Below are 25,570 nucleotides of genomic sequence, written 5' to 3' on the forward strand. Positions count from 1 at the left end.
GTTGGTTCCTGGCTTTCACTGCATTTCTATACAACTTCAGGTGTGCAGCAGGGATATATTCTTACCCCGGCACTATTCTGTTTAGCTATCAACTGGATATTAAGACTCATTGCTCCACAGGTGAGACTCAAGATTGGCCAAGAAGTGTTCACCGACCAAGATTACACTGACAATGCTGCCTTGCTCTTGGACAAGAAAGAAAATTTCAGCCCCCCCTTCCAAGGTCTCTATGATGCTGCTCATATTACAGGGTTGAATGTCTTGTAGCAGAAGCCCAAGGTCAAGAATCTCAGAATTGGGCCATCAGGTACACCAGTGCAGGTGGGGTTGAGTACCATGCGAGTTCATCTACCTAGGCTGTAAGTAGGGTTCAAATAGCCGCAGCAAACTGGACATTCTTTGATGAATAGGTCTCGCTGCCTCCTGCATAAAGTCCATGTCTCGCTTAGGGATGCAAAAACATCTTTGCACTGAGACAAAGTTTGGGATCTGTCAAACATGTATACTACCTGTATTGCTATATGGGTCAGAAACCTGGACCCTTGTACAGGCAGACTTGGAGCAGCAAGAGGCATTCCGTATATGCTATCAGTGCCAAATCCTATGCATAAAGTGATTTGACTTAGTGCAAAATGTCATAATTTCACAGAGATCTGGCCTTCCTTCAATGGCTTATTATATTCAAAAGTGTCATGGCATGCTCTTTGGCTGTATCTCCAAAATGGACAAAGACTCCCAGAATATTATTTTCTCAAACTTTCCATTGACACTTGAAGAGGTGAACTTTCTGACCCTACCTGGTGCCACTCACAGGGCCACCCCAGAAATTTATGGATTCACAGGATTGAGCCAGAGCTGGTGCAACGCCATCAACTGTGATCACATTCGCTGGTGCAATGGTCCCTTAGTAGACTATGCATGTTTGATGATGATGATGATGATGATGATGATGCACATGTTGTCATGTCGTTTTCTACTCCCTTAAATTGAATATAGTTCTTGTGAGAGATGCTGGAGTTATAGCCCTAAAAGTGAAGTCTTCTATTGGTCAACAGAACAGGAAGTAGCAATCCAAATTTCTGCATTATTGTGCCTCAGATCTGTTCTGTGGAGATTGCCTCCAAGGATTAGAAGATTTTTCATTCTCCACAGCTACCCAGTCCTTGCCCCCTCTTCATCTTGAGGCTTCCTGCAAGACTCCCAACTGTGATAGTATGTATTATGAAGTGGATGATCTCCATTATGAAATGGACTGAGAACATCAACTCATTTTATGTTGGCCACCAAATAGTCAGAGGATAATGATTCTTGTTAATTGCCAACCTAAGTAGATGTGAAAGCCTCCATATTGCTCATTACTGAGCCATCAAGCCCTCAGACTAATTTTTATTTTAAAACAAACAAAAAGAACAAACCCTTTGTGGTTTTAATCCCTCAAATTAAGTAGATCAAGCCCAAGTTCATGGCCAGATAAAATTTGACAGTAAAACCCATCAGATTTATGATCTTCATCAGCAGGTTTTGGGGATTTTTTTATATGTTAGAAGAAGAATTCTCCCTGCACCAATTCAATAAATTACATAAGTAATCTAGGAGAGGGTTAATATTTTAAAAAAAAATCTAATTATGAGATTGTAATTATATTTTGATCAATGAAGATATTTACTGCAGTTTAGTTGGTAACACTGATTATATAGTTAAAGAATTAGAAGTATTTAATATATTGTTTTTGCTCATGGATATCTGTTAAAAATATAGAGCCAAATTCAGCTCTTGGATATTCTGTTGCAAATCCAAAGTAAATCCACTGAAGTCAATGGACACACTTTGGATTCACATTGGCTCAAATGAGAACAGAATTTTTTGCAGAGTGGTGAAGTATTCTCTCATGTAGAAGCTGATCCAAAGCCCACTGAAGTAAATGTCAGAGGGCTTTGGACCAGTTCATCCTTTCTCTTATTCTGGGCCCAATTCTACTTACTGTTGTGACAATTCTCATCCTCAGTCATCTTTACAATCATGTCCTTTTAACACCCCTTTGCCTGAAGAGAGATAGGGAGGAGAGAATCTTTTCCCTCAGGTGTAATATTTTTGTCTTGTTAAGCACATTAGATGGACACAGGTGTAACTGGATCTATTATACTGGAGTGCCAACTCTGCTGGAGGGTAAGCAGTACTTTTGATTCAATGTTCTCATCTTCTCATTCTGACTCCAGCATAGGGTGGGCATACTGAAACAAAAACCCCTACACCTGCAGACCAAGAATTATTCACCGCAGTTATTTGGAGAATAAAATGAACACATTTGTGAAGGGAAGAGAATTTGATTCAGAAAGTCACAAGCTGTTCTCAGACAGTTTGAGGTGCAACTTCTCAAATATACTGTTCATTATCAATTACTCACCCAGTCCTAAAGGAGAACATGTAAAGGCCTGGCAAGCTAAACCATTTCAGGTCTTTACAGTCCAAGAACATAAGCATATGGATGACTTTATTTTTTAGGGCAGCAATCTGCTTACACCCCCTTGTATAAATTAGTTTTTTAAATCTAAAACACATCTAGATTTTATTGTTTGGCCAGATTTCATAAGAATCAGCTTTATGGGTAAAGTGCTGGCACTTGTTACATTAATGGTTCACAAATTTAAAGTATCAGTGAGTGTGTCTTCATCATCAAGTTATGATTGTTTGTTGTGCATCACTAATATCTTCACCCCCATCTGAATCCCTCCTCTGTCTCCCTCTTCTCCATGGCATCAAGTTCAAGGTTCTTGTCCTTACTTTGAATGCCCTACAAAATTCTCTGCATCTCTAATTATCTGTTCTTGTCTCTTACGTGCCCCACCCCTTCTGCTCCAACAATGATATAGGCTTCACTGCCCCATTTCTCTGCTTGTCCCATTAATGTCTACAGAAAATCTAAAAAAGACAGTTCATTTTGCTGCTTTAAGAAGATAGGGCATTAGACAGTGATCCTGGCATTTCATTCGTGTTGTAGAATGCTAAGTCAATGGTTAATAAAACATAGACCACCCATAAAGCTCATGAAGACCCTTGCCTTTGCATAGAGAACTGAGCTTAAGGAGGACAATTCTGCTGGATCATTTTGGTGCAGTTGGTTCCCAACAGGAACTCACTGAAACATGAACCAACAGGGAGTAATTGTGCTGGTACATCTGACCTGAAGTGTAGGGGGTCTCCTATGAGGAAACCAGTCCTGATATAACATGTCCATTTGGAATGGGAGCCCTGTAATAAAGGCAAAATGGGACTAGTGTTGCTGTCCCAATCACTTCAGTACACTGGAGAGTCCCTGTGTGAGCTGATGAAGTTTCTTACTGCTGTGACATTAGAAGCACTGACTCGGACTTTAACATTCATGTAGATGACAAGTAACCAGGAACATATAAGGCTGGTTCAGGCCACATTCTTGTTGCAATCTCCATAGGCTACACTTCAGGAACTTCTGTTTAAATTCTCTTTTGGTTTGGTTTGCTTTTTGATCTGAAATCAGCTTTCCAACTTTTTTTCTTCAGCCCTGCTCTATAAATCACATTTACACTTTGGTTATATTTTAACACATTTTATATATCTCAAACCCAGCTGTTGCTGACTATCAAATGAATCCTAATTTATAAATGTTCCATTTGTTTTCCTGCATACAGCATGTGTACTCTGCCTAATACAATTGCGCTCATTACACACCTTCTAAATCATAGTCATTTAATCTCCAGAATCTCCTGCTTCAATTATTTTAATGAAATTAACCATAGAAAAATCGGTCTCATACTAGGGTGACTAAACCGTGAAATTTGATTTGAGATTTTATTATTCCAAATAGCCTAATCAGAAATGTGTCTATGTAAAACCTCATAATTTGAATTAAACAGTTTCAGCTATCCTTGACTCACAGATCTTTAAATCATATTTTTGGAGAGTTTTAGCTACAGATGGGGGAATATGTGCAAACACTTTCAAACCTTTTGAAACTTTTGAAAGATGTCCCCATGAGTACAACTTTAGGCTCTGATCCTACAATTATGCAGTGCTTAGCTTCACGCATGTGGCATCAATGAGTAAAAGTTTAGCACATACCTAAGTGTTTGCAGGATCAGTGACTTCAATGGAACTGAAGCACATGCTTTGCTGAATTGGAGCCTCAGTGCTGAATCCCATGGGCAGCTTTAATTCCAGCTTTTTCCATTCCACATATGGGACTGGAGCAGATTTTGATGCACCATTATTTTGTGTTGAAGGGATGCACAGATATTGGTCCTTGGGAGCCTCCGATTCTCACATGGAGGCTCTCCATCGGATTTGCATCGCCATGGGCAGTTTACAAGGGATATGGAATCAACATCATCTTAGTATGACAATCAAGTTCAAGATTTATTTGAGCTGTATCCTTCCCATACTGTTGTATGACTTAGAAACATGGACACTGTGCTGCTCAGACTGTACAAAGCTGGAGGCTTTCCACACAAAATGTCAATGTTGTATATTGGGCATATAGTGGAATGACTTCATCTGTCATGATGGACGTCCTGCAAAACACACACAAAAAATAATGGTGCAAAAAATCATATCCAGAAATGTGGAATGGAAGAAAAAAAAAGCTGCCCAAAAGATTCAGCACTGAGGCTCCTCCAAAGCAAGCAAGCTGTTTTGCGTCCGTTGTGAACTCACTGATGTCACCAAACACTTAGGTATAAACTAAAACTTTATTGATGCCACATGCGTGAGCTTAAGCTACTGCATGTAGGATCAGAGAAGTTGTACTGTACTCATGGGGACATCTTTCAAAAGTTTCAAAAGGTTTGAAAGTGTTTGCACATATTCCCCCATCTGTAGCTAAAACTAAGATGTTTATGGTTACTCGGGACTACAGACTACTGGGGCCATTGTTCGCAGGTGGGTTCTTATGCTTTTTGGACATGTCTCAAGGATGCCACAAGACATTCCAGCGAAAGCCATTCTCCAGGTGGCTTGTAACATCCGGGATAAAATTCCACCAACCGAGGGGTGGAGGTGGCCCAAAGGCAGAGCCCCTATTACATGGGTTCATCAAGTCTGTTCCAATGTTGGTCTCTCAGGCCGTGAAGCCTTTCCAGTTGCAGGTGTGGACCAAATTGTCTGGCTAAGCGTTGAAGAGAGAGAGAGAGAAAGAGAGAGAGAGACTCTGGGTATCTGCAGGAGGGATTGATGATTCATTTGCAATATGGAATCATTTACAATTAAAGAAATGTCAAGCTAAGCTCAGCGTTTTGGGTGGTCATCTTGATGCATCCCCAAGTTACGCAAGTATGCAGAGGTTGCAGCAGTTTGTAATGACAGGCAGTGGGGATAAGTGATAATAGTTCCAGTCCCTAAGCAAGCCCACAGCCAAGTAAAACTATGTGTGTATATACAATGGGTTGTGATGAGGGAAGAACACAGCTCTGATGCTTCCTGGCTCCAGTCTTATAAATGCTGTCATTTAGAAGAGAGCAGCCTGGAAACTCTACTGATGTAACACAATAAAAAGAAGCACACGGGTCCCTCTGGAAATACCTGATTCAATTTCCTGATTTTCAGAAGAAAGGTTTTTTTGGTGGAGGGGGGGTCAAAAATAAACTTGTTTAATATTTAACTGTAATTTGTCCAAAGCAATTTTGGTTCTATCCAAACATAAAAAAGTATGCAACAAAGCTACCAAAAAATAGTAGGTCTCCGGATATAAAACGTGTATGGGCTATCCCTTCCCTTTTTTTTTTTACCCCTTTTCTCCATCTAAATTTTCCTCCTCCTCAATCCTCCACTTTTGTCCCATTCCAGTGTTGTTATTGCAGGTGTAGCACTGCTAGACACGGTACCTACTAAAGGCCTCTTCCACATACCTTATTCTATTTAGATTTTACCCTTTGTGTAATAAAGGGTAACTGCAGTGCCCTATTTGCTCTTCTCTTTCCATTTGTAGATGACATCCTTTACTTCCTAAATCTCTTCTTCCTAAGCCTCCTTTATTTTTATCATATTATCACAGTCTCCTCTTTTCCAAGGGCAACAGACCTAATGGGCCAAATTCACCTCTGTTATAAATCCAAAGCAGTGGAGTTACACCTAGGATTAATTTGGATTAATTTAATTATCCTTTCACCATACCATCATTTTAAGAAGGTATGAATAATTTTGATTACTCTCTGCTGCCCACACTCCAGGCCATTATAGATCCTATCCTAGCCTTCCTATCATAGAGCTTCCATTATAGAATACATTGATGAAATAGTAAGTCTTCAATTAAAATCCTTAGTAACAAATATATAGGAAATTATTTTAAAGGCTCCTTATGCTTCTTAAGGGAGAGAGAGAAATTATTGTCCAAACAAAAGCCAGCCCTAGCAAACCTTAAATCTAAACAGTATGGCCATCAACTCAGACAGTCATCCCACTGGCTTGTAGAGGACTACCCCCACACAATCTACACATGTTCAAATTAATGTAGTATGAAATTATTTTAATGCAGATTAGTTCTAATTAATGCAGATGACTTTCAAAGAGCCTTTTCCCTTTTGGTAAATGATCCTTTGGTAAATGTAACCTAGTATCAAAATACCTGAGTAAGTATTCTAAATGGGGACTGAGAACAAAATATCCAGTGTGCTAAGCAGGGTGCAGAGCCAAGCAGTACAAATAGGGCCATTTGAAAGATGAAAGGGGAGAAAGAAAAAGCACTAGTTGAACTTGATTTGAGTCATTTATAAAAAGCCAGGCTCTTTATGCTATTTTTAGCTGGAACACAATCAGGTATAGAACTTTTATGTTGGCTTTTTTTTTTCATTTACATGGACCATTGAGGCTTAAAGGGGAGGAAAAAAAAGAATAGAGCAAAAAAGCAATTGGGTCTTCTCTCATCTCATTGAAAATTAGATTAATCCTGTCTCTGTCATACAGGGTAATGATACTTGGCAGCCAAATATATTGATCTCTCTGGTTTCTTTTCTTAATTTCTTAAAATTTCTTGATTTTTTTACTCATGATTTTCTATTGGATATTCATGTGCTGTTTGCTATATTCTGGGTTACATCAGTGTTTGCTCTGGCATACAAGACCAGAGGTGTTCTCCCATTCATGGCCCAAGGAGCAAGCAAAGAAGGTCCCAGCAAGTGTTTTTACTTAGATTGCCTACAGAGTGGTTCTTCAATGTTTTCTTTCAATCACTTAATCAGACAAAGGTGCTTTTCCTGGATGATTTACCCTCCAACACCCCAATCAACTAAGTCTTGAGGGTCAAAGAGTTTCAGTCTATGAACTACCAGTGATTTGTAGAACATAGTTTGGGGGGCTTACAAGATTTTCCCAGAAGATACAACATTCAGGATTCATTTCAGCAAAGCATTTAAGCATGTTGTTAAGTCCATCTCTAAACCTTACTGATCTAATGGGATTTAAGCACATGTTTATGGTTACGTGATCAAGTGCTTTGCTGAAGTCAGACCTAAAGTTTTTGCCATACAAGATTCCTGTCCCTAAAGGTATAACCAAAGAGAGTAGCAATGGGAAATTGCATCTCTACTGCAAGACCCATCACCTATAGAGTCCCAGAAGGATCAATTCTCTCTCCATTCCTATTCAGCATCTACATTCAGATGCTAGTTGGACTGATCAGACCACATGGACTTAAGTGCTGGCAATATGCAGACAACACACGGTTCTGCCTATCTTTCACCATGCAAGCCCATCACTACCAAGATAGTTCATTGCTTGGATGGAAACAGCTCATGTATGAAGAATAGCTGGTTGAAGCTGCATCTGAGCGAGACAGAGATTCTGCTGATGGTTTGAGCTACTTTGCACCATGGCTGCACACTCTCCACTCTCCTTTGGCTTATGGTACACACCTACAATTGGTCAATTGATTCTGTAGTTTAGGAATGCTCCTGGATTCCTCACTGACCCTGTACTCTCACATAGCAGTACCCATGAATAACACTTTATACTATCGCCAGGTGGCTAGCAGACTCCATCCCATCCTGGTGGACTATGACTTGGCCTCCATTATGCACATCTTCATCGCCTCTCAGCTGGACTACAGGAATGCATTATATCTGTGCATGGAGTCATCAACCCTTAGGAAAACTCCACTATGTACAGAATGCTGCAGCACATCTTTTCAGCAACGCTGGCTACCAGGACCAAACCAAGCTTGTCTCTGTTCTCTACACTGGCTTTCCATAGAATATCAAGTCAAGTTTAAGGTCTTGGTCCCTATCTTCAAGGTACTCAATGTCCTGGGCCCAGCATTTCTAAAAGATCAACTAAAATATGGGAAGACGACCATGGTCAACAACATTGCCTTTCAGGCACAATGAAACTTTTTAGCATGTGCAGGAGACAGCATTCTTGGGGGCTGGTCCAAGACTGTGGAATGAAATCCTGCCACCCAAAGAAGTAATGACCATCACAGACTTCACAGCTTCCTGCCCCAAGTACAAGGTGCATGTCTTTGTCTTTACTTTCTAATATAAATGCACAGCAGGGTATAAACACACACACACACACACACACACACACACACACACACACACCCGCATGCAGAGAAAAAATACCAGAACAAAAACTCTACCTAACACACACAATTCTCCCCTTAGAAAGAGGATGAGAGAAAGAATGAAACATAAATGACAGATGTTAGTCATGTAATTTAATGCACTACTGAAAAGCACTCAGATCCTGTGGTGACAAAGCCAGTATAGGAATCTATATAGAGTAGACTTAATCAGACTTTTTGTCATATCTGTGGCATAGAGTTAACAATAAGACTTTATGTTAAATTGTAAGCAGGACCCTTGAAAACCACAATTAGGATTTTATGACTGTCATGAAGTTTAACCAGCTACAGGTACCTGCATTAATGCATGTTAGCTCAGTAACTCCTGAATGATCAAAGTTCTCTGTCCATCTGCTGTGACTATGACCTATTCCAACTTCTCTATAAACTGTGAACATTTTCTTTTTTTAGCTCTGCCTGTATAATCTTATTACAACCTGACACCAGGCAATGAAATTCATCTGTCTCATTTCTTATGCACAACTCCACACAAATGGATTTTTCCCTATTGCATTTATTAAATAAAGATAGGGAGGGAGGATGGAGGAGAGATATCCTCAGAGATGCATGCATCACCAGCTAATCTTTCTGTAAATTGATACTTCTGCTTTGATATAAATTGGATCCCACACAAAGTGAGCTGAGTGTTGAAGGACATATGCTGGAAAAAAGAATTTTTCCCCCTCAGAAACATGTTCCAAAGGACCCATATCTGCATTCTTTAGGGGAACGTTCAGAGGGGTTTTGGTGTGTTATTACAGGACTCACAGATCTGCTCAAATGGTTCAGGAAAGACAATCAGCTTTTGGTATTCAGTTCTAATTTAGGTAAACACTTGTAGTGATTGCTGAACCTTCATTGATTTAAATATTGATTTAATATTTTATAAGAACCCAAGAATGGTGACTGATGCTGTTCTTCCAGCTCAGCTGGAAATTGGAGTTGAATACAACCCTTCTTTTGGTATTTCTGCACTTCCACTTTCACTCTTCATTAGTTATTGAGCGTGATGGAGGAAGGAGATGTGGTTTGGGTGGATTTTCCCTGAAAGTGACTACCTGTTCTTGAAAACTTTCAGAAGATCATAGAAACCAAGTGCAAACATATTTTCCTCTAATTTTCTTGCTACATTTCGGTGACTCCATTTAAAACAGAGCAATAAAAAGTGTTGACTTCCTTTGTGCCCTGTGTTTTCCTCAATAAAAACAAGAGCAGTTCTTAATTCTTACTCGTGTGCATATACAGGGTTTGTCTATATGGTGGAGTAATGAGCACTGGGGATGTGATTTCTAAGGCATGCTGTGTTGCACATTAATAGGTCCTTGTAGACCCCTGCTGATGTGCACCGAATATTCCCTATTGCACTTGGGAACATTTAGTGTGCACCTGTAGGGTCTACATGGACCAATTAATATGCACCATGTGAGTGCGCTTTAGAAATCACATCCCTGGTATGCATTGCCCCACTGTATGATGATCCTTTCAGTCCTGAGGCAGAACTTGAATTGGGCAGTTATAGGTAGGTATGTCATACCCACCCTTCTCATTGGTGCTGGTAAAATTCCCATTGACATCAATAGGGTTAGAATTTCACCTTAGGAATTCAGATGTTATTTTTGCTGATTCAAACCCCAAGTCATTTCCACCTCTCTATATTGTGCCTTAGCTGAACACTTTGTTCCCCAGCCCTTTCCCATATATGATAATCTGAGATACAGCTTAGTTAGACTCATTTATATTGCAACAGGGCTGAAGTGCAGTTGGCTGTTTCAGAGATGTGACTGTGTGTAAGTGTGCTAATTTTAAAGACAACTTTCTTGCTAAGATAAAGACATTAGGATCTGCATTTTGCATCAGGCATTACATACAAGTTTATTAAGGTGTGACTACTAGATAAGTATCAGAGGGGTAGCCGTGTTAGTCTGGTTCTGTAGAAGCAGCAAAGAATCCTGTGGCACCTTATAGACTAACAGACGTTTTGCAGCATGAGCTTTCGTGGGTGAATACCCACTTCTTCAGATGCAAGAAGAAGTGGGTATTCACCCACGAAAGCTTCTTCTTGCATCCGAAGAAGTGGGTATTCACCCACGAAAGCTCATGCTGCAAAACGTCTGTTAGTCTATAAGGTGCCACAGGATTCTTTACTATTAGATAAAAAACAATTGCCAAATCTATTGTACTATTTTCCAACCTCCACCCCCAAAAAGTATTGTGTCAGTAAATGGTATGATAAAAGGACACATTTTAAGAGAATGAAATGATGCAGCTTCCCTGAAGCTTCAGCATTCCGAATAATTAGTTGTTATGGTCTTGAGCCTGCCATTAAAAAGATAAATTGTATTGGTTTTGCTTTATAAGCATAATCCAGAAGATTTCAAAGATGTAACAATTCTTGGCTATAGTTTGTATGATCTGCTTCGTTTATTTTTCGTGTCTAGTTAGAAAGCAGAATGCAGAAAGGCTAGACTCATTAAAAACATCTGAAGAAACTCTTATGAATGGATGGGGCTTTTAAATGATATCGTGTAATACAAGACCAGTTTTATTATTGGAAGTAGCACACATTTTGAAGTAATCAAATGAGAGGAAGTATTGGGTTTTCCAACTCTGGGACAATTCTCACTTTGTGTAAATTGGTATAGCTCCATTGCAGTCAATGAAGCTATACTGATTTACACCAGCTCGGGATCTGGCCCATCTGAACAAAGAATTAATAATCAAAGCTTTGAAGCATGTCTTTATTCTGAAATTCTTTCTGTGCACGTGCCCTTTAAATATGACATTTCTTGTACTGATTTTAGCCAGATTATGGTTATTTTAGTTCTGGAGAATGAAACATAAAGGGATTATTGGCTGATTCTCACTTATCTCATTTAAAGTTCAAATGCATATATATATATATATATATAAAGCATCCTTGCAACTCTCTAGGGTTCCCATTAATGCCAGCTAAAGGAAAGATTTCTTGACCTGTGACTGTAGCTTCTAAAACTGTGACTCAACAACATTTTCACACTTAGCAGTTTGCCATTTGGAGTTGTGCCAGACACAGCAACTGGTTTATCAACTTTCTGTTTCTCAATGTGATGTTTTAAATAAAGTTTGCCAATTAAAAATATAGGAACAAATGCTATTCTTTCTTATATTGGTGTAAATCCAGAATAACTATGGATTTAAGTGGAGTTACTCCTCATTACCCTAGTGAAAATCTAAATAGAATCCAGCTCATCATATAGATTACATAAAACAACTATTGGCTCCAAAGTTTCAAACAGAATTGCTCCAGGTTGAAAACAGCCTAATCTGGGGTGTCATTACTTATTCAGACACAGTGCTAAGCCTTTATTTGTTTCCCAGATAAGATTGCTCAGGTTCTGCCTTGTTGACTTCCTCCACGGTAGAAGGACCTTGTTGAGAATGGGCGTACAGAAAAATCTTCTCAGCTTGTGTTTCAGCTAGCATTGATCACTGAGTTTCTCCGGGTATGTGAGAAGATTTGGACTGCAACTTCCAATTTTGGCCAATTCCTCTTAGATCCCAACCAATGAAACATCACATCATACATGGCACAATGGTGCTATATCTTGTTCAGCAATCATAAAGAAATGAAAGGGAATTAGATCTCTGATATTAAAGTGGTGGCCATATGCACTCCTGTTATTATAGGTGTGTCAGCATTTCCCTTATAAAGGCCATTCCCAGGGGGTTTATAATTTGCATTTGTTTGTATCACATACCTTTGATATTGCTCCCTTGAGACATGACATCTTATTTCATTGGGGTCTTAGTCCATAGGTGACTTGGATTCTTTTCTGTCCAATTGTCTTTACCTTAGCTATAAAGGTTGGAGGATTAGTCAAACAACCTTCCCTCAATTCAACCAGATATGGGACTGCTCCTGCTCCTACAGAAGTCAGAAGTCAGTGCAAAAACATTAACTGAAGTCAATGGGGACAGAATCAAGCCCATTGCAAGCAGCTACCACCAAACCTGAACCTTTGGTGAACTGCCATGATGAAGGAACAGTGCAATCACTAACCCATATATCACTCCGCTCTCCCCTCCTACAGGACTCACGCCTTAACTCCCTCTTCTTCTTGACAGCATTGCCTCAAAGTCCTCAGTCTTCTCCGAGGTTCCTCTCTCTTGAAGCTCTAGGGATCCACAATGGAGAACTCAGGAGGAGCAGGGGCAGCCGCACAGCCAGCAGCCAGAAAGAAGCGGCGCTTTCCCCTTCAAAGCCGGCTGGAGAGAAGCGGCGCTTTGAAGGGGAAAGCACTGCTTCTTTCCAGCTGCTGGCTGCACAGCTGCCCCTGCTCCTCCTGATCAGGGCCGGCTCCAGACCCCAGCGCGCCAAGCACGCACTTGGGGCGGCGTCCCGCGGGAGGGCGGCAGGCGGCTCCGGTGGACCTCCCGCAGACGTGCCTGCAGAGGGTCCGCTGGTCCCACGGCTCTGGTGGAGCATCCGCAGGCGTGCCTGCGGGAGGTCCACCGGAGCCGCAGGACCAGCGGACCCTCCGCAGGCACATCTGCGGGAGGTCCACCGGAGCCGCGGGACCAGCGGACCCTCCGCAGGCACATCTGCGGGAGGTCCACCAGAGCCGCGGGACCGGCGACTGCCAGAGTGCCCCCCGCGGCATGCCGCCATGCTTGGGGCGGCACAAATCCTAGAGCCGCCCCTGCTCCCGAGTCTTCCGGCCCGTGCTCGCAGGGTTGTATTCTGAAAGGGGTTTAGAGCTGCAGGCCAGGGCCCCAGGGCCCCCATAGCCTAGGGCCCTCAGCCCTTAAAGCCCCTGCGCTCTGGGTGGCCCTGCCTGCCGGGGGGAGGGGAGGGCAGCTTCCCCACTCCCTTGCTCCCTCCCAGAAAGTCCTAAGTGCCGCCAAACAGCTGTTTGGTGGAGGGGGAAGCACTGGGAGGAAGGGAGGGGGAGGAGGCTGAGAAGAGGAACTTGTGCAATGTTCCCTTGTAAAGTCAGCCAAACAACATTATAAGAGAGTATTGCACAACTTTAAATGAGTATGTTCCCTAATGGAGCAGCGATGTAACTTCAAAACAACGTTAAGCGGGAGCACATTAAGTGAGGAGTTACTGTACCAGTAAGCAACATAATGAGCAAATAACTACTTGGCTGATTAACAGGACTAGGTTCAATTCTAATTTGTGTTATCTGACCACTTACATATTGCTGCGGGGAGCCACAACTCTTACCAAAGGAATTTATCCAGAAGGAACTTGCTGCCAGAGAAGTGACCTCTGAGATACAAGAAAAAAACGGAGTCCAGCTGAAAGTTAAAACTATGCATTTTAGCAAATCACAGGTGATACAGTGGAGCAGATACAGATCTGGCACATAAATATCTTGAAACACCAGCTACAACAATGCCATGAGAATGCCTGTTCTCACTTTCAGGTGACGTTGTAAACAAGAAGTGGGCAGCATTATCTCCTGCAAATGTAACCAAATTTGTTTGTCTGAGCAATTGACTGAACAAGAACTAGGACTGAGTGGACTTGAAGGCTCTGAAATTTTACATTTGTTTTATTTTTGAATGCAGTTTTTTGGTACATAATTCTACATTTGTAAGTTCAACTCTCATGATATAGAGATTGCACTACAGTACTTGTATTAAGTGAATTGAAAAATACTATTTCTTTTGTTTTTTTACAGTGAAAATACTTGTAATCAAAAATAAATATAAAGTGAGCACTGTACACTTTGCATTCTGTGTTGAAATTGAAATCAATATATTTGAAAATTTAGAAAACTTACAAAAATATTTAAATAGATGGTATTCTATTATTAACTGTGCAATTAATTGTGATTAATTTTTTAAATTGCGCAATTCATCGTGATTTTTTTAAATCACTTGACAGCCTTTCTTTATGTACAAAGAGGATCTGAAAGTTACGGGGTTTAAAATTTCCTGATGCTTGTTTTTACATTGTAAGTTCAGCCTGGAAGACTACAATGAAATGAGAACTAGTGAAATGGCATCACAGAAAGCATGAGAATGTAAGCTGAGCAACTGAGAGGGGAAGGGACTTTCAGTCAAACTGTTTTAAAGTCTTGGTTTTAGGTTTGTTTTTGTTAGCACTGGGATGTTTAGATGTTGCTGTAATACAAATAATTTTATTTAAGCCAAACCCGACACTAGAAATATTGTTCTACAAGAAACTGTTGAATGGTTTGCTAAAATATAATTTCCTTTTGTGTGGTGGATATTTGATTAGAAAAACAGTGACGAGCCAGGCACTTACAGGTGAGCCAAGTACCATATTCAGATTCTCCTGGAGACAGGTGTTGCAAGATACTTAGCAATATTTAATATTCCCTGTGAGTGAAAGTAAATGGGATTAACCAACAAAGAGATGCCAATCTGTCTAAAGGACAGCTATAATTGCCTTGGTTGCTGCCCTTTCTCTTGACTCAGTATAATGAATATCTTATTTCCACAGGGCATGTTTACACGAATTGCATATGACAATGAAAAGTTACCATTGTTAAAAGGAATCAATGGTGAGTTTTCAATACTGGCCTCAATTTTATCTAGTATTTGTATCTACCAAATTTTCAAAGGACAATAATTCTCCCATGGTAATGAATTTGGAACAGGTGTGTAACCAAGAATTGGAAACACAGGCATAGTGTAACCCCATGCCAGCCTTCAGGGAAGTTCAAACATTATACACACATTTGTATGCCAGACGTATTGGAGCACAAAGCATGAAAAACAACAAATGAGGTCAAATGTAAGCTGTTGGGTGTACAGCACTTTACAAAACTGGGCCATTTAATTAGGTGCTCAAATATGGATATAGAAGCCTAATGGTAGGCACTACTTTTGAAAATCATAGTTATCTTGTATGTCCTCCACTTTCATCTTTCCCATCATAATCATCATAGTAAGGACAACTTTTCATTCTCAAAAATGGGTCAGTTATTTTTGTTTAAAGTTTTTTTAAAAAATCACTTCTGAGAGAAGAACATATCTAGCAAATTTAAGCCCCAAAATTACAACATTGAAAAGTGACTGCAGGCACCTGAAAATGTCCCCTTAAAACTGAAGTGTTTGTACAGCTATGCACTGCACTCACTATACATGTATACTTTTTAACTGCTGCAGAAGCTGAGTAATTTGCAGGTTGCTAATCCATATTTTCAATCTGATTTTTATCTTGGTTACGTCCCCCTCATTTCACAGTTTTCTGATTGTTATTTCACATAATTTCATTAGCCAACTCATTGTCTGCAGCCAATCACAGGAAAAGTCTAGACTGGCTTTTTTGTGTCTCCTCATTCCTGGTATGGAATCTGACTATGCAAATGATAAATGCTGCTGAAGAAATTGAGGCACAAATTTTCTGAACTGTAATCAGAGCCCAGTTAGGATAGAAAAGAAAAACAATACGCTTCAACATTATCTTGTCTGTCATTTAAAAAAAAAAGTTAAGCAGTAACAGAACAAGTCTACTTCTTAGCAAGAAAAATCGTAATAAATGTTCAGTTTAAGGTAAGTTGGGACTCCTTCAAGTGATTTAATTAACCTACACTTCCCACCCATCACAGTCAGGAGAGAAAAAAAATTAGGCCTGATATATGCGGTCTTATAAATAAACTCAAGCACATTTTCACAGTGGTGTAGAATCAGTTGAAGCCAATGTTCGGGCAGGTGATGCTTTTTTCCCACATCGGCCTCCACTTCACCGATTCCAACAGATGCTACATGAAGTCATGTAGATTTGTCTTGCCAGTGACTAAGCAATTGTTTTGCTCTCTGGAGCCCAGTGTTTTATTTCCACCTGGCTTTCAGTCCAAACAACACATATGTTTGTTGTCTTTGGTTGATTTCCTGGTTTCACTACAAGTGATATCTCCAAGATATTTGCACTCTGGATGTGCCTTCCTTCAGCCTGAATGTGGTTGATCTCAGTCAAAGCCAGCACACTGCATCAGTTCAGTTCAGCCAAATGCACCGGCTATTCTATGTTCCTGCTGATTGCCTCTATATTTTCATTGCTGGCTATGGCTTTGAGAGTTCCTAGGTTAACACACATGTTGTGGACAACAGAATAGCATAACTGAGGGAGACTGTGGAACAATGAATGGATACAAAACATTTTCTGGAAAGCTGGGTTCAATTCCTGGATAAGTAACACTAGTGATAATTTGAGTTTTCATCATAATGGAAATTTGTGGGCATCACAAAACCACCAAACAGCTTATCACAGCAATCTTGGCTTGGTGAAGAATAGCAGTGGTACTGCAACTCACTGTGTGCATCATCAGGCTGTGTGGGAAAGCCTGAACAGCACTTTCCCAACAAATGCCTAGCTATGATCAAAAGCTCACCTGTAAACTGGCACATAAATAAATACTCTGCTGGCCAGACTGTCAGATCTGAGACCCCTCTGAACTCTACTGTGCGTATTTTTCCCCTTCTCTTGCTCTTTATACAGCGAGCCAAATTCAGGCTTGGTGTAGATCACATGAAGTCAATGGAAATGTGCCTGGGATGAATTCGGCCCACTGTACTCAGGGAAGGTATTATTTAAGAGGAAAAATAATTGTGTGGCAAGTGGGAAGAGGAGGGCATGGACTTGAGGAGAGTGGAATGATGATGATCCCACTCTGGGAAACCATCCAGCCAGCAGTGGGCAGGATGACTCAGGGAAAGCATAGGGGTAACACCCGGTGGGTGCACTTAACTGCTGCTAAAAAGGAGCAACACACACAAACCCTGGGACATGCATTTGTGTATTCAAGTCAGCCCTTTTCTCACTCCCTTACCAATTCCCTGTTTCAATTCCAGCATCCCTACAGTCTTCTGCACCCTGCCCCACACTCCAGCTCCTCTCTCCAGACAGATATGCAGTTCATTCATATGATTAATACATAATATAGATAGAAGCAGACATTGGTGCTGGAACTAGGGATGCTGGGGGTGCTGGCTTGAAGTGGTTTCCATCATATACAGGGTTTGCAGTTTGGTTCAGTGGCTCTCAGAACCCCCACTACACAAATTGTTCCAGCACTGCTAGAAAGAGATGACTTAGCTCATGTCTTAACATATGCAGCCAGGAAGAGGTGGGTCTCTGGAGAGGGTTTGGACAAGGAGAGGCTAGCAGCTTTGCAGACCTGCTCAGGGAAGGCATTCCATGTGCAGTGGCGGCATAGAAGGAAGTACAGACAGTTGTGGGAGAAACAGACAAATAGGACAAAGCTGGTTTAACTGGTGAAGCGTTGAGTGCAAGGAGGCAATGTGACAGGAGCAAATAAACAGGAAGGTTAAAACGTGATGTGTGATATTTCATGGTGCAGAGCATTTACACTACTTCCTTTTCTACCAGCCTCAGGGTATACCTACACTGCAAAATAAAACAGTGTGTTCTTAACTCTGGTTAGCTAATCCATATTAGCTAACTCAGGTTAGTAGAGTGTGAGTCAAAGCCTCCAGGGAAATTAAAAGCGGAACTGTTGTGTCTTCCATGCTATTTTAACCCACGTTAACTAACACAGCTTAGCTAAACCAAGCAAAGAACACACCTTTTGCTGCAGAGTAGACATACCCTTAGTAAAGATTGATCATTTAAAAAAATAATGTCTATAAAACATGTGTGCAAGTGACTGAGAACCCATCAACTGTTAGTGCCAGTAGGCCCAGTATTGAAGGAATGTCAAGTTTTTTGGCAAACTGGGGATGGCACCAGGTACCCATCAGGGTTTGGTTTATGTACCACAGAACACATGGCAACCCAAAAGCAGATGACTACATAAAAACAAGCTCTCTTGTACTGAGTGAAACTGATTCTGCATTCAATTTCAGTGCCCAAGTGGTGATTTTTATTACATGTTTCTACTCCTCTGAGAAACTCAGCAGGACTGGAAGGAGAGAGGGCCTTTCCTTGCACATGGATATCCTGAGACTCAGGAACAATGAGGAAAGGAAACACACAGAGAGTGAACGCAATAATATAGTCAGTCACAAAAAAAGATTTGTCACTGTTTTCACAGGTGAGGCGGGGCTTGTGGAAACGCCTGATTACATGGGTGCTGGAACAGTTTTTTTATAGTGGGGGTGCTGAGAGCCATTAAACCAAACTGTAAACCCTGTATATAATGGAAACCACTTCAAGCCAGGGAGTGCAGCAGCACCTCTAGTTCCAGCACCTATGCCTGATTAGATGCTCCGTGTTTGAGTTCTCCTACCTGTTGTGGATTAGGTTGGTATTTCCAATCCTATGTCCTTGAAAAGCCAAATGCAAAGCAGTCAGTGTGCTTGCTATTTCTTTATTCATCAATATCATCTCTAAGAGGACAGATGCTCTTGTTTACCATTTTCTCATTTGTCAAACCCTCTCCATTGTGGTTGTTGAGCTCCAAGTTTTACCATACAAAGCTGTCTCCTTTCTTCTCTTTATTTGCTTTTGCTACCCACTTCTATTGACAGATTGGTTACTGTTTAAATAGTTTCCATTTTGCATTTGGAAATGTTCCTCACAGCTCAGTGAGCTCTCAGATTCTTAGGTTTAATTAAGAGTCACTGGGACAAGTGAGTTACTGAGGGACTGTAGAAAAACTCTTCAGTAAATGAGATACACAAAATGTTTATTCACGCAGCTCCATTATATTCACTTGAAGCTCATCTGTTCTGTAAGAATTTCAGGAGACAGATAATAGTTACATCCACCATTTCCTTTGGATATTGACTGTCTTCCAATCACTTAATAAAGTGGAACTTGCTTGTTGTTAGACTGAAGGCAATTCAGTTTACAATGATGTAGACTCAAAAGACTGAATTGATTAACTACACTGTAGTGCCACTCAAATTTTATTCCCAGTTTTAGTAAAGCTGCTTCCTGGGAAGAATTACTTCACTATAAGAGCACTAAACTGGCTGGTTCCAGTTAAGCAGAGCACTTGACTATGTGCTTATCTTTAATTTGATTTTAATAGGAATAGTCATATGCTTAAAGTTAAGCACATACTTAAGTGCTCTGATCAGTTGGGGCCAATGCCTTTTAATGGTTTGTCATAAACATACAATTAAGCGTTAATTCCTCTTTGACCTGTACAGGGTTAAGAAGCTCACATAACCTAGCTGACACCTGACCAGAAGGACCAATAAGGGGAAAAAAGTCTTTTGTGTGTGCTTTTTGCTGGACACAGAGAAAGGAGCCATCCCACTCCTACTAGGGTAGTGAGTATTTAGAGAAGGAATGTATTAGATTACTTTTATTTTCTATTTGTGATTTCTTTTACAAAATAGAGGAAGGATAAAATTGGGTTCTTTGTGTAACTTTAAAGTTTTGCCCAGAGGGAAACCCTCTGTGTTTTGAATCTGTTTGTCTGTGAGATTATCTTGCATTCTAATCTCACAGAGGTTCTCCTTTCACCATTTTCTTTAATTAAAAGTCTTCTTTTAAGAACCTGATTGATTTTTCATTGTTTTAAGATCCAAGAGTTTTGGATCTGTGTTCACCAGGACTAATTGGTGAGGGTATACTCTCAAGCTTACCCAGGTAAAGGAGTGTAAGGACTTGGGGAGGGGAGAGGAATTAGTCTCAAATCTGCCCAGGAAAGTGGAGGGATTAGGGACTTGGGAAATATTTGGGGAAAGGCAGAGTTCCAAGTGGCTCTCCCCTAAGATTTGGAACACACTTGGTGGTGGCAGCTTACTGTTAACCTAAGCTGATAAATAAGTTTAGGGGGTTCTTTCATGCAGGTCCCCACATATGTACCCTAAAGTTCAGAGTGAGGAGGGAACTTTGACATGGTTACATTATTTTATCTAGTATGCCATTTTAATATCTATTCAAAACTTAAAGACATATGACCAGGTCATAATTGGCCCAAATTTTAAACTTTACTGCCCTAAATCTGCAAACTGATGCACACTTTTGACTCCTATTGAATGGGAGCTGAGGGTTCTTGACATTTGGGGGGTAGGGTCCTGTAAAGGCAGGCATTTGCCAAATCTAAGACCAAAAGGAATGTTTCCACCAATTTATTAAATCCCAATGGAACTTTTGTTAAACAAATATACATTCCTCTGCTCCTTGCAGCCTGTTGTTGCAAGTTCATACACAAGTAAGTGCATTCTTGCAAATCCAAATTATAATCTTGACCAAGAAAAATGAAATTGACTAGAACACAAAAGTTAAAATACAGTGGCCAGTTTAATTGTCCAAATCACAGTTGCTATGAGTAGCTTTTTAAATGCCATGAACTATATTTCAAGTGAACTGGTGGGTCCCCAGCTAGCAGATAGTTCTGTGCATATTCTGGGGATCTTCGTGATATTTTTTTTCTTATCTTTAAAGATGAAAAAAACAAAACCTAAGTGAAAATTCACCAGAACAAACAAGAAACTCCCCAGCATCTTTCAGACCCACCCTTATTCAAAAAGTCATTCCTTGTCATCATTTTGTTCACAGCTCTAAGCCCCATGGCTCTGTTTCCTTCCTGGCTTCCCTTTTTCCCATCCCTCTGGCTCCCCTGTTGCAGGAAGTGTAATTAACTGCTGGACCAGATTACCAAGCGATGTGGTAAATTCTTCATCTCTTGGAGTCTTAAATATAGACTGGCTGACTTTTAAAAAGCAATTTTTTAGTGCAACTGTGAATTATTGGCCTACGTGCAGGAATGACTGGGTGAATTATGGCCTTGACTGGCAGTAGGTCCAACTATATCATAATGGTCCTGCTCGCCTGAAAAGTCTGTGACTCTGATCCTGAATATGCTTACACACATGCTTAACATTACTGCTGTGAGTAGGAATAGTCATGTTAGTAAAGTGAAGCATGTGCATAACCATTTGAAGCATCAGGGCCTTAAAAATATACTAAATGAGAAAAGGAGGCAAGTAGCTGTGGGAAAAGTAAATTAGATTTAAAATATTTTAATTTTAATAATCAGAGATTCTACCAGTAACAGGGATACAGAGTTCTTTCAACTATAATTTTTAACTTGACAATGTCCATATTATGTTTTATAGCTGTCTTCACAATAAAAAACATTTTTAAAGAAAGAGTCTCACCTTTGTTTATAAACGGATACCTTCATGTTATACATGTTGAGCCAGACTCTGATCTGTGGTACACCAGTGTAAACTAATGTGAATGGAGCTACACTGGTGTAAATCTGGAGTAACTAAAACCAAAATCTGCGCCCTTGAGATTAGAGTTTGGGGTGGATCCATCCTTAAAGGAAAATGGGGAGAAAAACACCCCAAACACCAGCCCCTAACCTCAAATGTAGGACATTTCAGGATCCACAGGCGTAGTAACTGAGCCTGAAAGAGTAGAGGAAACAGGTTGTATAGAAGCCTGTTTGTGCACAGCTTATTATACTGTGCACAGGATTTTTGTTAAATGCAAGTATACTCTGTCATCCTATCTAAAAAGAGTAGTCACCATGGCAACCCCTAAATCACCTGGCACTACATGCTTGACACCAATCTGGCTTGAAAACATCTCTTTAAAGGAACACACACGCACAGAGCATACTTCATATTTGTGTATATATTGCAGTGGATCCAGTATAAAAGTTGTTTTATGTATTATAAAGAAAATGTTTCCTTATTGTGAAAATGGGAATTTTAAAATAAAATCATGTTCTTCACAAATCATTTCTGATTTCAGATCCTTTCCCCACTACCCGTATTTTCTTCTTAACAATTAAAAATATGAAAAGTATTTGGGTGTAGAGGAAAAGAGTGATGGCTGCAGTGAAAAGCTGGCTTGTTGATGTATCATTTTTTTCTGCACTATAACTGCTGTGGGAGCACAGCTTCATTCTGTCTGCTGGAATGTGTACTTAGACATTTTAGGGATCAAATCTAAATATGGCTTCCATCCCAGGGTTCTTGAGCTCCTCCCAAGCACTGAAAAAATAAAAACAACATCTCACTTTCTTTATTCTTTCCCAGCTTGTTTAAGTATTCCCAGTATCAGCTTGTTTAAGTTGGTGTTTATTTGTGTGGGTAGAACTTACTGAGGGAAAGTTAATTTAAAGAAATGAGGTTTGCATTTAGCTCTGAAAAGGAGTCTTGCCTTCAAGATGTGCCTTGTCCTGAGATGCAGTCCTCTGCTGCGCTACAGGCATGCGATCTGATACTGTGATTGGAACATCCTAGAAGTTTGCTGATTAATTTTTCCAGTTTTCATGGCCCAGTTCATTCTTATAGCAGCCTTCAGTTCTTTTCCAGTTGCCCCTGTTACTTTCCTGTATCTTTGCCAAAAGCCTTGTCTCCCTTTTGTTCCTAGCAAGGACTGGTAACAAAGGTGAATGAAAACAATCCCCCACTCTGACCTACATATGGACCTCAGCTACCCACCAAAATTTTTCCTGATGCGCTGGGCTGGGTATTTTCTGTTTTATTCTTTCCCAAATTATCATCCCTTTTATTATTCCAAATAATGCTGTTTATATACTTAATCTTCTTTTTAAAATAATCGTTTCCCTTCAGTCTGGTTCCATCTTCATCGTTATCCACTCCATCTTTCGCTGTTTTGTTTCTCAAATGAAATAGCAGCAAAGAATCCTGTGGCACCTTATAGACTAACAGACGTTTTGCAGCATGAGCTTTCGTGGGTGAATACCCACTTCGTCGGATGCAAGTAGTGGAAATTTCCAGGGGCAGGTATATATATGCAAGCAAGAAGCAAGCTAGAGATAATGAGGTTAGTTCAATCAGGGAGGATGAGGCCCTGTTCTAGCAGTAGAGGTGTGAAAACCAAGGGACGAGAAACTGGTTCTGTAGTTGGCAAGCCATTCACAGTCTTTGTTTAATCCTGAGCTGATGGTGTCAAATTTGCAGATGAACTGAAGCTCAGCAGTTTCTCTTTGAAGTCTGGTCCTGAAGTTTTTTTGCTGTAGGATGGCCACCTTAAGATCTGCTATTGTGTGGCCAGGGAGGTTGAAGTGTTCTCCTACAGGTTTTTGTATATTGCCATTCCTAATATCTGATTTGTGTCCATTTATCCTTTTCCTTAGAGACTGTCCAGTTTGGCCGATGTACATAGCAGAGGGGCATTGCTGGCATATGATGGCGTATATTACATTGGTGGACGTGCAGGTGAATGAACCGGTGATGGTGTGGCTGATCTGGTTAGGTCAGGAACCAATCCATGCAACAAACCTTGATGCCAACTCTGCCCACATATCTACACCAGCGACACCATCACAGGACCCTTTAATACTACATGCAAAGAAGAGCAGATATCAAGATTTCTGCCATTCAGAAGGTGCTGTGACTGAGTATCCAGCGCCTACACAAGAACAAAATTAAAATGGGGAAGCTGCCGTGCTACCTTTGTACTGTATATTGCACATAAAATGTTAAGATGATATTGTAATATACCATCACTTTGTGCAGAAACACTGCCATTTCTGGAAGTCATGTTAAAGTGCAGGCCATGGAATACTTGTTTCGTTTAGGCAAAATGATATACTATAAAAGTAGGAAGGGAATGAGACAGTATTCTGGCATATATGCACTTTGCATACCCTGTAAGTATGCCCAAGAGCTTTCAAAGCTGAGTAATGGCTTGTTTGGAAAAACTGGGCTTGAAACTGTAAAGTTTCATCCAGTAAGGATGCAGATTGCTGAACAACATCCCTTGGACTACTGAACTTTGTTGAATATTAACTATAGAACATGTGCTGTTTTGAAACTACAGAAAGGAGAGCTGATTGTGTGTGAACAGTTATGCTCTAAGGACAGAAAGTCTACCAGAAATCATTACATTTAGAGTGCTGAGTTCGTTTTGAACGCCCCCATAGTATTTTGCACAAATTAAATTTTGCACCAAAGCACCCAAAGGATTACCATGGATACAGATGTCCAAGGTTTCACTGAATGGAAATAAAAACATCTGTGCTATTTGTGCAACATGCAAATATGTCAGAGTATTACCACAATTTCCCTCTAGCATTACAGTAAATGTGTATATATACACTCTACAGGCCTGCTCTTAGGCATAAAGGTCCCATTAACTTTAATAGTGTGGGATCGGGTCCTGTTTGCATAAGGAAGAGTTAAAAGTTAGCATTTAAAAGTGTTATTTTTTTAAGACTATGAAAATTAGCTTCATTCAATTGTATTGTTTACAAATGTTCTGTGTATAGATACAGTTCTGTAGTAAATGGTACATTGGTTTGGTAGCACATAAGACTCTAGATCGGTGGTCCCCAACGCGGTGCCCACGGGCACCACGGTGCCCGCCGGGGCATTTATGTGCACCCACTTAGTGCCCAGCAGGGGAGAGAAGCCACGGCCCTGTGCCTGCTGGGGACCGGGAACTCCAGGGCTGCAGGCTGCGGGCACCAGTGTTCTCGGTCCTTGGCAGGTGCGGGGCTGCAGACCACGGGTGCTCGTGTTCTCGTTCCACAGCAGGCGCGGGGCCGCGGCTTAAGCCGGAGAGAAGCCGTGGCCCCGCGCCTGCTGGGGACAGAGTACTCCGGGACTGCAGGCTGTGGGTGCCAGAGTTCTCTGTCCTCCCGGCTTCTCTCCGCACTACCCAGAACTGGCGCCAAAAAAACCCAAAAAACAAACAGAAAAAACAAAACAAAAAAAACTGCTCCGACTCTGCAAAATGGACGGAATGCTGACCCATAGCATGTGCTGCCCCAGGCACGTGCTTGCTCCACTGGTGCCTGGAGCTGGCCCTGTATGTGAGTAATTGTTGGCGCCTGCCACACTCTTCTGAAAACATGAATGTGCTACTGGCCACAAAAAGGTTGGGGACCACTGCTCTAGATAGAATGATACAACACAATATTCCTAGTATACTCAGAAGTCAAAGTAACAAATTATTAGGAGATTATTGGAAATTAATTCCTTGAATAGGAAATTGAATTTTAAAGTCTCCAGAGGCCTGATTCTGATACTTTTACTCAGTGAATAACACTTTACTCCATGAGAGGCCCCATTGCCTTCGATGGATATTAGAACCCAGCCTTTGGTAACATTTGTTATTGT

At 40.7% G+C, this 25,570-nt stretch overlaps 1 protein-coding gene across 5 annotated transcripts in view; it reads right to left on the reverse strand.

Annotated features, from left to right (window-relative positions):
• PKIB (cAMP-dependent protein kinase inhibitor beta) overlaps positions 1-25,570 on the reverse strand; it is a 91,534-nt gene that overhangs the window by 20,678 nt on the left and 45,286 nt on the right. Inside the window, exon 1 of one of the 5 annotated variants that reach the window (XM_039531553.1) lies at positions 8,883-8,931. The exons of the other annotated variants lie outside the window; for them this stretch is intronic. The gene's annotated coding sequence lies outside the window, so the exon portion shown is untranslated. Of the gene's footprint in view, positions 1-8,882; positions 8,932-25,570 lie in introns of those variants that run through there. 5 annotated transcript variants of the gene reach the window in all.

This window comes from Mauremys reevesii, linkage group 3, assembly GCF_016161935.1.
Source record: "Mauremys reevesii isolate NIE-2019 linkage group 3, ASM1616193v1, whole genome shotgun sequence".
Classification (NCBI taxonomy): Eukaryota; Metazoa; Chordata; order Testudines; family Geoemydidae; genus Mauremys; species Mauremys reevesii.